We start from the raw sequence: 15,837 nt of genomic DNA, 5'->3' as shown, positions 1-15,837 counted from the left end.
ATTAAGATTAATAATGACTATTTTGTGTGCGATTTCTACTTTTAGTGTATTATCTGAATCTTATTTTACATTTATCAAGATCAATTTTTTGTTAACATACTAATTTTTTCGGTTAACTGTAATATATTGAAGTATATTCTTATTTTCTTATAAAATTTTTCTTAAAATCGATTTTTTTATGTATATTGTCTAGTTCTATCATTACATATATATTTAAATGATTCAAATATTTAAATAAAATTATTTAGATATCAAATTTTGAATTTCTTTTTAACGATTGATAAAATATTGAAAATTTTTTTTTAGATGGAGAGAAGTACATTAAAGCGAAAACTATTTTTTAATAAAAATTATTACTTTTCATGAAATTGTGTAATTTTTGTTTGAAATTTTATCCGATAGATACAATGAATTTTTTACAATCTTTCGCATCAATGAATAAAAGGAAATTGATCCTATTCTAAAAAAATTGTTTTAATATATACGAGTACGTTCCACTTACAAATCATTCGAAGTATTTGATTAATTAATCAGAACAAAAAAATTTCTTTGTCTTGATTGGTCGCTGAATGTTTTAAATATTTCTAATGCCAGGTGGAAAGAGCAAAATCTATCGAAGTATTAATGAATGAAAATTAAGGGAAAACGAAAAAGTCAAACCGAGTATGTTAATATTACAATGTTGCATGTGAGATGAATTTAAAACATCGCATCTCAGCGAAAAGGAGAAAGAAAGAGAGAGAGAGAGTTCTCGGCTAATTAAACTATACGATCGATCCGGAATGACGCGAGGTAGTCCGTCGATGAGCGATTTTCGCGGTTATTTCGGATACTACACCGTCACGTCGGTATGCTTTTCCGGCACGACCGCATATACGCTCCCGACAGCTGCGCGGTTTCCTCAATCCCTTCCGCCCACTCCCTCCCTCACCCCATCACGTTCCAATCTCGCATTAAACGGAGTGATTTTGGAAGACAGTTCCATAAGTAAAAAGCAGCCCGTATATCTGCGAACGACGAATATAATGCACAACCTGTTTCCGTAATATCTCGTTAAAAATAATCGCAAACGTTTCCGCAAACTTTTGTAAGTTTTCCATGTTGAGGAGAAATTTTGAAATTTAGAACGTGGAACGTCGAAATTCTATAACTGCTTCGTGCATCTGTTGTTCGTGACGGATAATTTAAAGAGAAGCTCCAGATTTAATTTAAAAAGGCGGAGGGAGGGAGAGAGTTTTTATGCTGCAACTCTTTGTGCACTCACTCATGGAAAATTTGATGAACGATAATATTAATAGCGTTTTTTATACTTTATTTAAAGTTTTCTTATTTAAAATAAAAAAAATTGCAAAATTTAAATTTTCTAAGGCATTTAATTTTTATTTACAAAATATCATAACATTTTTTTAAATCTCTTTAAAACTTGGAAAATATATTTTTGTAATTATTTATAAAAATTTACAGTATCCCGTTTTTCCCTTTACTCTCCTTTCTTCATTTTTACTTAGAGAGATATATTGTATGAGATAAAATTTTGGAACTTAAATGAAGTGGAACACACGCTTTCAATCTCTAATATATACATGAATATATTTTTTTCTCTTTTTATAGTTTCTTTTCTAAAAAAAGGGAATTCAATTAGTAGTTAATTTAATCTATTTTAACTCAACCTGACTTGACCTAATTATTCATTATCCTAATTTTTGATGTGAGAGAGAGAGAGAGAGAGAGAGAGAGACTATATTCAATTACAGAAAGTAATATTATTTATATCAAACTTGAATTAAAGAAATTGTTGCTACGAAAATACATGAATTGAAGACTAATACGTATATATGTAATTTTCTCTCCAAAATCAAGGCTATGTTTCGATTCAAGTTTCTCATCTGAATTCCCCAGTTCAATCGCGACCAGATGACGACGCCAATATCAAATTCGCTCCAAAGAAATATATTTATTGAAGCTCGTGTAATGTCTCAAAATTAATTTTTGCATTTTGTTATTAAAGAAATACACTTGTATATATTTGCTCTTAAACACAATTTTATAAATTATATTATTAAATGTATTTTTTTTCTGTTCGACATCGAGAAAATATCTATTTATTTTAGAAGAATCTCTAACTTTATAGTATTATTTCTTGTGTAACAATTATTTTTAATGTTTATCGTTTTCGATATAGTCGGCATACATTTGAAAGGATTTTTTCGTTTTGCAAAATTTGCTCGCTTGTAAAATGTTCTAGCTAAAACCGCCAGAATGTTTCGGTTGTCGCTAGCTTCGCGGCCACTCGCTTATTGCTATTCCGGCCAGCTGCGACAAGTCAAAAAGAGTATCCGTTTCGGTATATATTTCGACGAATAAATAAAAATTCATAAATGCCGGAGAGCTTTGTTCGCTCCGATAGCGCTGTAGAATAATCGAGATACATGAAACAGATCGGTCATATTTTTTTAAAGGTTGCGGGGAGTTTCAGTGACCAATTACTTATAAATTTAAAATATGAAAGGCGCCATACGTGAGGCGAGAAGGAAGAAAAGGTAGGAAGATAGATAATAAGACATGATGACGGATAAATCGATAAAATAAACGGCGATAGAAACAACGAACTGCTTTGACCATTATTCTCTTGTCATCTTCTCGTCTCGTTTGAAAAGAAAACAAAAAGAAAAAGAAGATGATTACTTCAAGTGTGGTTCAACAGATCTTGATCGAACAGATGATTATTAAGAATATTTATTTTCAAAGATTCTCCCTTTGTAAATACAACGCAACTAAAGAGTAGACTATTTCATTAAAATAAACGCTTATGATGGATAAAAGAGAAGGAAAGAATGCAGGAAAATTAATTTTTGCATTTTCTTATTAAAGAAATACACTTATATATATTTGCCCTTAAACACAATTTTATAAATTATATTATTAAATGTATTTTTTTTCTTTTTGACATCTTTTTGAAAATCGTCTCTTCATCAGATGTAATCTTCATCCTCCCTTTATTCGACTTTACCAAAGAATAATTTAATATCTGCCCACACGCATCCTTTCTCTCTCACATGATATAAAATCGATTCGATAAAACTCTTGTTAATCCTTATTGTACGAAGATGCATGTCTAATAGAAATTATATTAGATCGACTACCGTGCATTGTTGCCGAAACGAGACATGGTTGACCTGACGACGCGATAAATTTTCTTTTTTTTTTTATCCTGCTATCTCTGAATAATTCATGAAAATCGGATATCGGTTCGATGTCTATTGCATACCCGACCCATAACATCTGCGCAGGTCGTTTCGGAAAGGTGTCACTACATTTGCAACCGTATTTTACACCTTGGAACCAAAGAGTGTTTTAGATGTGTGTCATGTGAAATTTTTCCCTTTTAAAAGTCGAGATCTTGTAATTTTATTGTGATTGTTTGATTATCTAAAAATTTGCACAGTACAAGCAATGAAAAATATTAAAGTATTTTCACGATAGCTATTTATATTTATAATAACTAATATAATTACTAATTATTAAAAATTATAAATACCTTAATAGGAAATTTTTTATTTCGAAAAAAAATTAGTCAAAATTCTGTAATAAAAAGTACGGTTTTGAAATATCCTGTATTATGCAAATAATATAAATATGAGTTGACAGTATAATATCTTTTTAAATTTATCAATTTCAACGACTACAACCTTTTTCCGTGAAATTTAAATCTAAAAATAAAACGCGCCTACATCGATTAAAACAGACGTTATCGCAAAACACTTGTTTGATAGATAGAAGCAGATTTTTCACGTACATCCATAAGAGAATGATGACCTGCAGTTTCCTATGTATTTATATTGTTATTAAAACCAAACACGCAACAATGTGAAAAAACTTACAAAATGTGTATCTTGAGTTGCACCTCTCTTCCAATAACTAATCTTGATCGAAAGCATCAATTTTCTTCTCTTTTTCTATTTTTCTTTCTCGACGTAAATTTTATTGGAGGCTATTGTTTATGATATCTGTTAAAATCTCGATATTACAAAAGCGTAGAAATTAAAATCTAGATTGATGCTTAATTCAAGTAAAGTTTACCTTAATCGTTTAATAAATAAATTTGTACCATTTATTTAAAATATCCATATATTTATAAAATCTGTTTTTTCCTTTAACATTTTTTCTAAATATATTAAATAGATTTTTATTTATATATTAAATTTTATTTATATTAAATTATATTCATATTTTATTTATGTTAAATTTTTTGGAGGAAAAAATGATTTTTTAGGTAAAAAATTTTCAGGAAAAAAATCGCTAAGGAAAGATTCATATATATTTATTGGGGAAAAATATGTACGATCTCTGATAGTTTTCCCCTGAAATTGAACGTGATCGAATCTCGAAATTTCATAAATTCCAGCGTGAAAGACAGAAAGTTCTGTATACGATAACTCTTTATTCTGATTTACAATAATTCTTTACTCTGATTTGCATATTTGCACTTGCTTATACAAACAGCATTTCTCTCTTCTTTTCTGCAATGACTGCGAACATCGACTTGATAACGCTTCATTTAGTTGATAGTGACTATTTTATGATCGCCGAAACGACTAAAGAGGAAACAAAAGAATGAAAAGAGATGATATTTTCACAAAATACGAGTTTCCATCTGTCTATATAAACATGTAAATGGATGTTCCATTCTCCGCGCGTACACTTTTCGAAACAGCAATACTGTAGTGTAGATCGAAGAAGATATGCTTGCATATAAATCGAGTATCTCGAATCTATCGCAGAATGCAATTTTTGCGCGAGCCAAAAAATTCGATAGACCGTAATTCTGGAAAATTGAGCCTCTCGCGAAATCAACGGTAAATAAATAATAAACGGTTAAGGAGACACAAATGAGGCATTTGCGAAAAAATTCATCGAAGTGTAAATAATAATTACCGCAGATATCATGATTACGTGCCAGGGTGGAATAAGCAAAATGACACAATGCGATTGTAATCGAGCTACGATTCTAAATCAACGAAATTTGAAATTAGCTGCGTCGAATGCCAGGCAACTCTGGCGATAATTAACGGTGGTAAACAGATGTATCTCGGGATCAAAATAAATTATAACGTCGACGAGTTGTCTCTCGAAAATGCGTGGAAAAATACTATCAACTTCCCAGCGGTTGCGAATTTTCACAAAATTGCGAGAAACGCGTTCTACTGTTTCGAAACTCGAGCGAATATATTTCTCTCATGGAATATAAATTTTGAGATTAATTAAAGTTCGTTATATTATGAAACGCAGCAAAGTGGCAGCGAGAGAGATAAATCGTTTAAGGAACATTTATAATTATTTGATTTTAAAGAGCGATTACGCGATATCGTTCCTTTTACACTTTGTGTAAAGCACGCGAATTTTTTCGGAACATAACGTCTCAATCATCGCACAAATCGCTTCCGTCTGCTTTACTAAATTATTCACATATCAAGTACCGTTTTCCTTTGCCGATTAAAATATCGGAAGGTGCATCGCGTGGTAAGAATATTTGCAATGCAAAATCCGCGTATCGCAATCGATTGGTTGTATTCGGCAGAAATTGGTTTCGTTACTTGATGTTGCTACGTTAATCGCATTGACGAATCAATATTGCAGAGAAAATCCCTACATATAAATATGTATACATATATTTTTCCCAATGTGCGAAACATTGCCTTGTTAGATAAACGTAAAAATTGCATTGAACATTAGCTCATAATTTTTATTTTGTTTTTTCATTTTATAAAGGTAAATACCATTGCAAAATATATGCAAAATATATACAAAATATATCAGTGATTTTTATTAATTTTTAACTACTAATGTAAAAAAATCAATATAGTGAGACGTCTCACACACACATGCACACTATATCTTTCATTTTTTAAATATTTTTGTTTTTTTCAATATATTAAATATATATAAAATATAAATATATATAAATTATTAGTCATTTTATTGATTATTTAATCCAAGATATTAAGGTATATAAGACCTAAAAAATACCTAAAAACACAAAAAGTTACTGCATTAAAATTAAAATATCTTCTATTATTTAATTATATATTTTTCGTATAAATACAACAGCTAGAAAGCAAAGTTTAAATTTTAAAGTCTGATACATCGCATATCTTGTTAAGGATTAATCAGTAAAATTGTGTCAGAAATTGTTTAGCAAATTGACTTTCGTCAATCAATGTTAATCAAGATCTTTTTTTCCCTCTCGTCACTCTTTTCCTCTTTTTCCTTCCTTTTTATCTTCTTTTTCTTTTTTTTCCTTTTTTTCTCATTTTCAGTATTTTCGCAAAATTAGAAAGATTTAAAGATACTGCCTAATAATTCAATGGATAATTAAGATATTGAATTTAATAAGTATATCAAATTTACAATATTGTTATATTATTAGTAGAAAAATTAGTTTCAAATAACAAAATATTTTTTTAGAACCTGCCTAAAGGACTTTAATCTACACGCAAACATATTTATGTATTCAAATTAATAATAAAAATATCCTTCTATATTTTAAATAAAAGTTTATGTTATTTTTATTATATTCATTAGAATTATTCTAAATTAAATTTTAATACTATTTCTGTAATTTTCAAAATAAACAAATAAATAATAAAAATGAACGCGTATATGTAATTACCGAATGGAAAAAATGATATGAAAATAATATGAATATAATGATATGAAAATATTTTTTAAACAAATACGCACATATATATATATATATATATATATATATATATATATAAATAAATAAAATGCATGTTTATTTTGTTTTTTATAATTTGCATAAACCAGCATATAAGTACCAGATACAAATAATACCAGTCATATAAAGATACAAATTCGAAAAAAACTCAGACTAACCTACATAAAACAAAGATGAATTTAAAGAGTATTGTCAAATATAGAAAAAGCGCAAAAAATAACAAATAAATAATTATGTCAATCTATGTAACAGTTAAATATGTGTGTAATAAAAAAATTACTATGTGTATTTGTTAATAATGTAAAAATTGTAAATATATATATTATGTTAAATCGAAATAAAACCTAAATTAACGAAAATATTATCTGACTTTTATATCAATCAAACTTATAAATTTGGAAGAGAAAAGAGCTTATAAGATGTAATATTTGTATTACATGATCCTATGTGCCATAATAATCCTCCATACATTCATAGAAACAAATAAAAATAAATAAAATGGAAATATAAAACAATTTGCTCATAATAAAGTGGAAAATATTCATTTGAATCATTTAAATAATATATATAAATGATTTATTAATTCCTCGTAATTTCTTATAATTAATATTAAACGTAAGCATTTAATGCAATTAGTGATTAAAGTAAAAAATTGATAACTTTCTATTTAGATGCAATGTATTAAAATGTTTTCTCGTTAACAAAAAGATCGTTTGTTTCAGAAAGAACGCTATTTCTTCATTTCTCGAATAAGTGAGTCTCGAGCCTTATCTGTTCATTTACCAACATATGGCAGCGGCATTAAACTCAATACCAACTAGAATGAGCGTTCCCATATCACTTTCATAGAAAGAAAATAATAAAATAGTATCTCCTTTAAGCGTTGTAAAATATCTGTAAAATTTAGTTAGAATTCATTATAATTTAAAAGATCAATCATATTTATATTTCTTTTTATAGAATGTTAATTAGAATGTTATGAAGATAGATTTTTCTTATGAGATTGAATTTAGATTTACTTTATGACATATCCGTTTCATCAATTATTCATTAAAAATTATTAATAAAATGACAATTTACTTTTGACTATGAGTCCTGTTGTTAAACATATATATGTTTAAATTAATCATCCAAATTTTGATTATATAAATCAATAAACATGGATTTTTAGAGAGAGAAATCAACTATTCCTAGTTATAAAGAAAAATTATTTTTTATCATGAGTCTTTAAAACGTTTCCCGATACATTTCTCTTCTATTTCTACTTCGATACATGTCTTGATTAAAATGTTTTTTCACTGAAGTTTGCATATATTTCAAAATGCTACATTTTTTTTTACAACTTTATTAAATTATTTTATTAAAAAATAAATACATAAAATTGACATTCAAATCTTTTTCACATTTTCACTCACTATTGCTACCATGACATGCATCTCAAATTACTTAAAATCCTTTAATTTAATTTTTTTGTTTAAAATTGCAAAAATATTTCAAGTGGATGGAATTATAATGTATACCTATACATATGATGCTTGCAATTAAATAATAAAAAATTTTGCACAAGGTATCGTATGTTTATTCGTATGATTTTACATTAATTAAGATAAAATAAAATTTAACAATTATTAAAATAAATATATCCACATACCAGATAACACCAAATCTAACAAACAGCTACAAGCTTATAGTTGTTACTATAAAATAAGATATGATTAAGCATGCATAACATGTGTATATTAATCACAGAATACAATGTAGCTGTTTCTAATATCGATTACGTAAAAAGATTATTTTATATAATATAATAAAATTAATATTATATATACATAATTACGAAAAAAGAGCTTGATAATTCTTAGCGCCCGATTTAAACTCTTCTTATCAATGCTATTTTAAAAAGTCATCAAAAACTTTTAATTCATGAATAATTAAAGAAATGGATTTTTCGAGAAATAAATTTTAGAAAGAGATATAAATAAAAAATAATTAAAAAACTAGATTCCTTAGATATAATTGTAGATAATACAGAATAATTATTTAAATAATTTTTAATTTGAGTTTTAAGACTGTTAAAGATACAATATTAAGAAATTAAAAATTTAGATGGATAATGATGATTTCTGTTGAATGATTTTGTTATGTTTAACTCAATATTCACCTAAGAAATCAATCATTAAAAAAACATTCGAATCTTTGGATTCTCTTGTATGTATATATATATATATATATATATGTGTGTGTGTGTGTGTGTGTGTGTGTGTGTGTGTGTGTGTGTGTTTGTGTAGAGCTTTTAGATATATATAGCTTGACATAACGTATATATTTTGCACAGCTTACAAGTTTATAACTTCCATCAAGTTGTAATATATTCATAAGTTATACAAAGAGAAATACACTTAACGTACATTAGACACTATGTTATATTTAGAATTTAACTCGTAACGATTTGATGATAGCCTCTAAGTCGAAATTATATCGCATTGATATATAATTTAATAGTGAGTTTCTATCTAAGAATCCTATAAAAGAAGAAAGAAAATTATTAAGCTTTAGTGATATTTTGTCAGAGGTATCGATTTAACAAAAATATTTCTACTGCTTATATTAAGATGTGACATATATATAACGTGACATTTATAACGTGACATTTATAACGGGAATTGTTTTCAAGTAATAAATACAATGAAATTGCAATTTATTTTTTTAGATAGATTTAATAGACATTTTCCACTTAAATTAATATCAAATATGCTTATGACGAACAAGTTTTATTGATGCTTGAAATTTACAAAGATTTACTAATATTACAATTAATAATTGCATCAATTTTTTTATTAATTGTAAAATCCTGATTATGACATCAACTTTTTGAAAAGAACATTTCTCTCGAATTTCGAATGGAAAATGCCTGATAATTATAAAATAATTTTTTTTTAAATCGAACATTGAATTGTTATTGCAAACAATATTATTTATATCTTACATAAGTTTTTTTTATACATTTGCATTTAAGTACTCTTTTGACGCGATTGAAATCAAACGCGAAAATAAAATTAATCACTATTTTTTTATGAAATTATAATGATTTTTTCTCAAGCCAATCTTATTAGAATCTTATATTTAACACATTAATATAAAACAATTTTATCTTTATTTTTACGACAAGAATATCTCCTCCACTTTCATAATTTTTTAACCGTTTTTTTTTTCTGAATCTTAATTTGTCACGATTTCCTAATAAAGTACTATTATTATAAAAAAAGAAAATCTATATATGTGAATGATAAAGTTTCGCGGCACTCTGTGTAATCCGTTCGCGAAGAGTTTTCCGCGAGTTCAATTCCAATGAAGCGGTCTGATCCGAGAACATGGCTACTTAAACGGGTAATTGAAGGAGCGAACGCGGAGGAATCGATAGAACGCGATTTGTTGGAGAAAACGAATAGCTCGTCCGTATCGATCCCCTTGAAGGGAACGCTTAAATCTTTCTCACGCTCGTCGAGCTTCTAGATATATTAAATAAAAAGACACCTGACATTTTTGCATTGACGGTACCTATTTTCTTCAGCTAGATTCTTTCAGATTCTTTCTTGGATCTCATCTTTACTTTCAGAATTATGCATGAGAAATAAATAAGAGAGCCAATATACATATGTGTGAAAAATTTATATTTTTTTCTCTTATTTGTTCCTCGTTTACAAAAAATTTTAATATGAGCTGTCCACAGGCTAAGGTGATTAACTTCATTTTTTGAATTTTTAAAAATTGTTGGTGCTAAAACACTTGATTGATCAATCAAATGTTTTGGCACTAAAATCTTAAAAAATTCAAAAAATGGAGTTAATTACTTTAGCCTGTGAATGGCTCATATAATATATATTAGAATATAATGTAATAGATAATATAATATATATATAATAATATAATATATAATATATATAAATAATTATAATTAAAATATTATAGATATTATGTGTATGATATATTAGAATATAAGCATCTAAATATTCACATATTTCGTTCGATATACGTGCATCGAGTATAGAAATATCTGCAAGCGTGTGCTTTACATATTGTACGTGCATAATATTAATGATAGTAATAAATAGCAAGATGTCAATAGATAAAATTATATTTGACGTTTACCTAACAATAACGATGTCATATGCGATTTAGAACAATCTAATATTGTGCGATTGACATCGTTGCAAGAATACTCGATCATATTCATTATAAATTCGCGAGGTTTTTTGGAAAACGTAGCATGTGTAATCCATTTTTCTTTAAATCGAGCATTAAATTACTAAATAATGAAAAAAATGAACAGAATATCAGATAATCAGAAGAACAGTAGATATAGATATAGATTCTCAATTATGCGATCGATCTTATCAGCAAATTTTTCTGCAAAGAGTACATTATAAAATTCTACACAAATCAAATCATCCGCATATGCATATGTCACATACATATATAAGGTGTTTCATATAAAATATCACAAGATGTTTTTTCCAAAACTTCTCCAAACTCGTAAAAAACAGATACATTTGTAGAGTTTTAAGAGAAAAAAAGTTGATAATCTACAATTTTAACTTTAGATTATGTTTCAAGAAAGTCAACCTATAGGTTTTTTTAAATAGAATCACTCTAATCTTTTAATACAAATCGTTATCTCGCAATATTCAACATAAAAAGTTATAAGGATAAAAAATAAAATTAAATAGTTTATAAAATATTTTATAATTTAATTTAATGTAACTTTGATGAAATATTCATTCATTTTTCGATTATATCGTTTCAATATTTTTATACACAAAATAATGAGTCAGTTGATGATCTTGGAAAATGACTTTAGTTAAAAGATTATCAACTTTCTTTTCCTCTATAAATTTTGTCTAAAACATTTTTAAAAGTCAAAATTTCAAAAAAAATGTCTTAATATTTTATGTGAAATACCTTGTAAATCATACAATTCAGACATAAGTCTCTCATATCTCTTTTATAATTGAAGACTGAAAATACAGAAAAAGAGATTCGATAGAATTTAATAACGCCTTATTATTCTTAAATTAATTTCCAGATTCTCATTAACATAACATTACAAAATGAGTATCTTTCACGTGTAGAATACTTTTCTGTACAAAAACCGCTTAAAAAAAGAAATTGCACTTCACTATATTTTTCTGTCATCAAAAAGACATATTTCATTCATTATTTAAATATTGTATAATTCACTTTATATGTATACGCATGTGAGAACCGTTTTTGCTTTAAAAAAAAAGAACAATCAGTGATAATGAGAAGAAGAATAAAAAGAAAAAAAAGAAAAAGTGAAAAAGCATATATTGCGTTAAATATTGTTAAGTAATACATGAAATATAATAAATGTTATACCATTGTACATGTCATTATTATATAAAGAGAAGAAAATATACATAAGAGAAATTAATGTTAGAATAAATAAGTGATTATTATTCAATGCTATTATTTCCAGACACCTCTGTACATTTATATATTATATATAGTTATATTATACATGTCTATGATTTTTCCCCTCATTTTCACGTGTCGAATATTCCAAGTCCAGTAAGTAATTTTTATCGGCAATAAAACTTTTCATTCTTGCGCGTCAAGAAAGAAATCTCACTGACAAGTTCAAAAATCGTCCGACCAACGCTAAACTCTTTTTCAATTTTTCTTGTTTCAATTTTTTTCCAGCTCTTCCCATCTCGAGGCGCACTTCCTCCTTTCAACGGATAACTCGGTGATGTTCGTTAAGGCGGAAAAGAAAAAAGAATGACGTCGACCTGCCACCTCAACGCGTTTGATTCCCAATCCCTTTTCACCAACCCCCTTTCTCCTCTTCCATCCCTTATAGTGTGTTACTGCGATCCGATATTACGTTCCCATGTTTGAAGGACGCACTGCACCTGTAGCGTACAACTTTAATTTGCTCTGCTTCAACCAGCGTTATAAGTCCGTCCTATAATCCGACCGACTGCATTCTCCCGCTGTCCAGGAAAGCTCGACGGATATGAGTGTCGCGTGTTCGCATCTAATACGTATTGGATCCGCCTGTCCGATATGTTGCCGATTATCAAGAATGTTTATGCCGTTGGCGTAACCAGGACGAGTACAACGAGATTGCCTCTCTTCGTTTGTCTCTTTCCTTTCGCGGAATCAAAGGTGAATCCAAAGGTGGCAGACCTTTGGATCGAACCTTTAAAACTGATCATATTTTTTTTCTACGTATTTAATTGACCTAACTCGAAAAAGGGATTGGATTTAATCTGGCTGGCCATCAATAGATGAAAATGAGTAAAGAGAATAAGTGTAAATAAAAAATGATGTTCAGAGTTCTCTTAAAAAGAGGACGAAACTAAAAAAATAGATAAAAGACATGCGTATCGAGGCGTTTGAACACGTTTGTATGATTTCGTCGACAAGTAGCTTTATATCTTTCTAAAATAACTTATGAATTTTGTGCAGATCTTAAGTAAAATATTCCTAAAATATTCTAAAATCGTCCAATTTGACCAAATATTCCGTTTTTCTAATAAAAAAATAGCTCGAGAAAAAGTCTATAAATGCACTCTTTCCCAGTTATAAATATTGATCGTTATATATTAATGAAAAAGCGTTTTAAAATATTTAGATAAACTGTCAATGACGCAAAAATTATTTGATTCGATTTGAGTGTAATAATAGGATGTAGGTAAACGAAAGGATATCGAATAACGATAAGATATGCAATTTTTAAAGATCACGATCAAAAGAGAAATTTTTTTACAGACCTACACTTATATAACAATATATTGATGATGGGTATAATTGAAAAAATACGCTGGTAAAATTTATATCCACGTATAAACACATCCTACATAAAAACTGCAGGCATTATTTTCTTCGTTTCTTTCTACGTAAAATCTTCTGAGGAAATAATTATTTTCAAACAAATGCTCTAACTTAAAATACACAGTGGATCATTACACGATGGATACTGAAGGAAAAGATAAGCAAGAAAACAAAAAATTGTTTAAAATAAGCAGAACAACTTCTTTAGAGAATATTCTACCTCTCATCTTCTTTTTTGTTCTTTTAGTTATTTACTAGGTAAATTAACCTTTGATTATGTATCCACAAAAGATGTTCAAAGTGAAGATGTTAAGATATATAACGTTAATTAAACTCGAAATAGTAAGAAAAAACATCTACTTTTCTTACTTTTTTCTCTTTCTCTTTAATTCTTGTTTTTTGCTCCTTTTAATTTTATTTTTGTATCTATAAATTATTGCGTACTATTATATTATAAACGAAAAATTATCTATATAGCTAAAAATAACTATAAACGATAATCAAAATGTTTAAAAATTTTTTTAATAATTGTTTAATAAAAAGATTGTTTTGATGATTATTAAAATATTCTTCTAAAATATTCTTTATAAAATATTCTAAAGAATATTGAAATATTCTTTAGAATTATTATTTATCCTATTTTTTAATGTAATTTTGTGACATGGAATGTGTCCTATTAAAATGTGTTTATTATTTAAAGTAATATGTATTTATTCAATATTTGTGTGTCCTTTGTCGTATCAACTTTTATACTAATTATAAATTAAGTACGTAATTATTAAGTACACAGTTTTTTTAGTAAATTCACATAATTACTAAATATATAATTTTTTGTATGCAAAAATATTATTAAATGATTTATAAATTACAGGGAGGGAAAAATCAAAATATTTTTATAAAGTATTTTATAATTAAAAAGATGTTTCTTTCAAACAGTGTACATATATTTTCGATGATAGAATTTATACATTTTTTTTGCTTATAAAAAATTTATAAATATATATATTTGTAAGTTCAGAAAACTAAATATCTTTTAATAGGCATTCAAATGTCTTCTATCTTAATTTAATCTTTTCATGAAAGTAATATATATTCATCGTTTTTTTATTTACATTTTTAATTACAAACATCGATAATAAAATAATATAGATTTAAAAAATATTATGTAAATGCATATAATTTTGTATACACATACATACATACAAGTATGTGTCTTTCTCTGATGATTTCACATGTCAGATAAAATATTGTTGCGCACAAAAAATACTGAAAGATTTTCCATTTAAACTTTGCTTTTATCCGAAGAAATTGTAACTGCTACGAAGTAGGTCATCAATGTCTTATATTCTCAGCAAGAGCTTCAATCACTTTTTGATTGTCAATTTTTTCCCGTACTATATCTTTCAGATATTTTATTTAAATCCTCGTTAAACATGAAAATAATAATATACAATAAAGAAATAATATACAATAGTAAAAATAATAATTTACCAAATAATATACTAGTAATAGTATATTTTGTGTGCATATTCGTATTAGATTTTTCATGTGACAAAGAGCAAGAAACTACAATTCACACGTATTTTTATTAATGATGATTATTAATCAATTTATCATCTTTCAAGAAATCTACATAAGTATCTGTACAATAACAATACCATATATAGAGTGTATTAAACATTTTTTTCAACTCAAGCTTCTTTAATGATTTTAAAATCATATTTTTCTTAGAGTATATTTTCTTTTTCGACATTTTCTTAGCGCTTCCTTAACAAACTTAAAATGAAAATTTAATTCATAATGCGTCCCTTACATTCGTTTGTTTCTGTAACATAAAAGTTATCGATATAATTTACGATAGAAAACAAACGGTATTCTATCAAGTTTAACTCTCAAAAAAAGAAATGCAAGAAAACACACAAGATAGTTAGAACACCCTATATATCACATTGTAAAAAAAAACGCGGGATGGTCTTCGGTGCCCGGCTGTCTGCTCCCGTCCGACAAATCACAAGTTGATTAATTGACCGGACCAGTCGACTCGCCGGTTAAACGTCGCTCATTAAGGCGAAAAACGTGATCCTAGATGACCTCCGAGCAAGGTATTACAGAACGAGACAGACTTTTTTTACGAGGCTCTAAATATGCTAAGCAGCTGTAAAAACTTGGGAAACGCCCGATGGAAAAAAAAGTTCTATTTGCGACGTAGAAAAAGAAAGAAAGAGACATACCAGGTGGTT

The sequence above is a fragment of the Camponotus vicinus genome, unplaced genomic scaffold (assembly GCF_025532165.1).
Source record: "Camponotus vicinus isolate PSW18456_S1 unplaced genomic scaffold, iyCamVici1.0 SCAF_10, whole genome shotgun sequence".
Classification (NCBI taxonomy): Eukaryota; Metazoa; Arthropoda; class Insecta; order Hymenoptera; family Formicidae; genus Camponotus; species Camponotus vicinus.
Note: the sequence above shows the minus strand (reverse complement) of the source record.